We start from the raw sequence: 4,338 nt of genomic DNA, 5'->3' as shown, positions 1-4,338 counted from the left end.
ATCTATCAATAAGGTCCTATGTGAGTTTGGGAGTCATAGACAAAAAAATACATAAATGCGGTCCAAATCTTCAAAGAGCTTAAAGATTACTGAAGATAAACTATTTATTACATCATTTAGAAATGTGTTCATTATTAGTAGAGATTAAGAGGAGTTTGTCCTTCACCTGAATGCAAGAATCTTTGCTTTCTTGAAGGCTTCTCTTAATCAGGATTTTTAACCTTCTCTTGTAGCTCTTGTTTGCCAACATGTGAATCATCATATTATTTATGCTTTCACCAACTATTTATGAGTATCTTCTGTATGCCAGTACTGTGCTAGGAATTTGAGGGACATAATGACTAAAAGACACTTGAATCCTTTTCCCATAAAGGAGCCTACATTCCATAAACAAATAAATACACACATACGTATGGACATGCTTAAAAATTAAAAATAAATAAATAAAAGAAGTTCTATGGCAAAAATAAAAAACTGTAATGTATTTTTTAATAACCTTCTCAGCTGGTACATTTGGGTTCCCATTCCTCTGTCAATATACATCTTCTGTCTTCTTGGCTAATCCCTGAATTCAGACAGGGTTTTACCCTAAGCACAGGATTCAGCAAACATAGACACTATCCTTAGTCTGAAGGTAAAATCCCCATAAATGTAATCTATTCAGTACAACCATTTTAATTCCATATCTCTTGTCAGTGAATGACATGTGCATAGCCTCTCCACATGTTTCTGCTCATTAAGGTGGTTACAGAAATTTCCAAGTTTATTTAGAGGCTTTGGAGAAATGTTTTTGTTTGCTGGTAGTTTTGATTAGTTTTTTGCTTATACAAAGATTAACATATAGGAAAATGCCTCTTTCCTTTTGTGGATATTGTAACTCTGAGTAACTCTCAGAAGTGGGTAACTTTCTGGGGAAAGAGTGAAGGGAAGATGGGGAAGATTAAGGAATCAGGGTATCAAGAACACCATTGTGCTCCTAGACTTATCAACTCTGATAAACTCTGGAGTTGGTTTCTTTTTATAAAAAATAATTTAGTTTCTTTAATGTTCATGTCAGTTCAGTTGAGTTCCTACAATATTTTTAAACAAAATAATTCATAATGATATACAGTCAAATTAAAATTGCAATCACATTTTATTTTTATTGGCAGTAATTTCTCTTAAACAGTTCCTCTGTAAGTATAAACTCTCAAATAAATTAATTTTTGTGAAATAAAAATTTATGATGGAGAACAAAAGCAAATATTAAAATAATTTAGGAGGGATAAATCTGTACTGAAAAATTAGTGCTTTGCTAGAAAGGAAAAAAAGTATCTAACAAAAATATTAATATTTTATTAAAATTTTAAAACTATATGGAGTATTTATTATAGACAAGCAATAGAGACATATATTTGCAATGCATTTAATATGTCAAATGTTTTAATCATTGCAAAATATCACCATATAAATCAAGATACACAACATTTTCATTACTCAAAAACTTCACTCATGTCCTTTTCTCATCAATATATCATTTAAGACTCCAAAATTAAGTCAACAAAGGCTAATGATTACAGGTTCCATCACCATACTTGAAAAAGGAGGATGTTATAAATCTAATATCATTATTCACTTTGTTATAAAGCAGAAACTAACACACCATTGTAAAGCAATTATACTCCAATAAAGATGTTAAAAAAAATGAAAATGAGCAAAAAAAAAAAAGGCTAAGTGGAAACATGGATGTCCATTTTCTGTTAATTGTGAGTAATCACTTGGGGTGCATTGAGACAACTGCATGCACAAACACATAACATAGGGAAAGAATACCTAGCCTTGATAGACACTTGGGTTGTTTTCATTTTGGTGCTGCTGTGAATAAAGTTTCTATGAATGTTTTTGAACTAGTATTTGTGGCCATGAGTCATTTTGTTTTGTTCTGTTTGTCATCTTGGGTCATAGTGTGGGTATGTTTAATTTTATTAGAAACTAACAATTTTCCAAAACAATTGTACCATTTTATATTCCTGACAGAAGGCGTGAGATTTCCAAAAGTTCCACAAGTTCATAAATACTTGCTTGTAACATTTTTAACTTTAATAATTCTACTGGGTGTGTAGTAGTTTTTATTTTCATTTTCCTGAAGATTAAAGTTATTTTGTATTTTTTTATATGATCATAGTCATCTCAAAATCTTCTTCTGTGAAGTATCCATGTCTTTTGTTCCATGTTCAGTTACAAAGAATTTTTATTCTATTGTCATTAATTGAAATATTTTATAAATGTCAATTAAATTAAACACGTTGAAAATGTTGTTTAAATCTTCTAAACACTTACCAAGTTTCTGTCTAATTCCTCTATCAGTTACAGAGAGAAGAGTGTTAAAATTTCTAAATATATTTTCCAAATATGTCTTTACTTAGTTCTGTCAAATTTGAAGTTCTTTTATACAATGAAGATACATTTAGAGTTTTTACATCTTCTTGATGAATTGAAATTCTTTACTATAAAAAGTTCCTAGTGTTCTGGCATTCAGGAAATGTCTCTTAAAAGTCTCGCTTTTTTTATTTGAATATACCAGTTCATGTTTCTTTGTATTAGTGTTTTTTTTTAAATATCTTTTTCCATCTTCATTTTTCAACTGATCTATAACTTTAAAGTGTATTAAAGTATATCTGTTTCAAACAGCAGATGTTTGGGCCTTGCTTTTTTTATCCAATCTGACAGTTTCTGCCATTTTAAAAACATTAATCAATTCATATTTAATAAAATTATTGATAATAGTGGATTTAATTCCATCTCCTCAATATTTATTTTCTAATTGTCCCATGTGTTATTTTTGTCTTTCTTTTATCCTGCCATTTTTGTATTAATCTGTTTTCTTTTTCTGTTTATTTAAAAATTATTTTACCCTCATTAATGTTCTTATTTTTTAGCTGTATATGTATGTTTAGATTTTTAATTGTTGTGATAGGATTATAACATATTTCTCAAATTATCACAGATGCTTGTGAATTAACACAAGTTCATGCATAACATGAGAACTTTGCAGTAGTATAAGAAGTACACTCTCATTTACCCTTCTTGTTATTTATGCCATATTGTTCATTTCACTCTACGTGTTATGTTTCATAAGATTTTGTTATTTTGTACTATACATACCAATTGTTCCTTAAATAAATTGTAAAAAATGTGTCTTTTATTCTTACTTGTATATTTATCATTTGTGATGCTCTTCATTTCTTCCTAAGGTTTACATATTTCTTTAGCTTAAAGAAAAAATGTTAAGCATTTTTTTTGTAATGTGAATCAGCTGGTGACAAATTCACTCACTCTAATTTATGAGTTATCTATGTCATTCATTATTGAAGGATATTTTATTAGGAATAGGCTTCTAGGTTTTTGGTTTGTTGGCTTTCCAGTTCACTAATATTTGCTTTACTGTGTTCATTCTGTTTATAACTTTTGTTTCTGTATTTTTAAAATTCTAACATTTTCACTTAGTTCTTATAAATTCTGATTCTCTAGCAAAATTCATTATTTTTAAAAAAATATATTTTCTTAAAATATTAGCTATTGTTTTCAGTTTTGTCAAACATCTGGATTACTTACAATAGATTTGTTTCTATTGTCATTTTTTATGATTCCAAAAATTTGGTTCAATATTCTGGTAAATTTAGTAATTTATTTTTTATTAAATGTAAGACTTTGTGTATGATAAATTGTAAAGGTGATTTGGATAAAGTCATTTTCCTTTAGAGATAATTTTATTTCTTTGGCAGGGAGCTACAAAAGTATGGGAGGATTACCTTGAGGCTATTACTAATTTTTCCTTTACTTATAGGGCATCTTTAATTACCTCAGACTTCTCAATTTAAAGCCTGAAGTGTTTACTTGGGTCCTTTCTATTTGCGGGACTTGAACTCAGTATTGTCTGACTGCTGAAATTATACTTGATGCTATATCTGATGAGCAAATGCATTCTGTTTGTTTTCTCAGAGGCTGGTCGATTTATGTGAAACATATTATTTGCCATATGCCTCAGGAAAAATTTACTGAAGAACATTGAGTTCATTTTTCAATGCCCTTTTTTCCCCCCTAGGATTATTGTTTCTGGGATCTTTGCCACCTTTAAAAACTCAAACTCCAGTTTTTTCCTCTCAAGTCCAGTGAAAGTGCAGAAAATATTATGCAGGGTTTTTTTTTTTTTCCTGTTAGATTTCTTTGCCCTTAGGTGTGAATCAGCAAATACTCTAAGGACAAAGAGATGCAGGGAAGTTTGGCTTCGATGAATGTACTACTCTTATTGCCAAGATCCTTGCCCCTTAAGTCCTGACTGCCTTTGAAGTGTATTTG

The sequence above is a fragment of the Pseudorca crassidens genome, chromosome 13, assembly GCF_039906515.1.
Source record: "Pseudorca crassidens isolate mPseCra1 chromosome 13, mPseCra1.hap1, whole genome shotgun sequence".
NCBI lineage: Eukaryota > Metazoa > Chordata > Mammalia > Artiodactyla > Delphinidae > Pseudorca > Pseudorca crassidens.
This window is presented reverse-complemented; position numbering follows the sequence as displayed.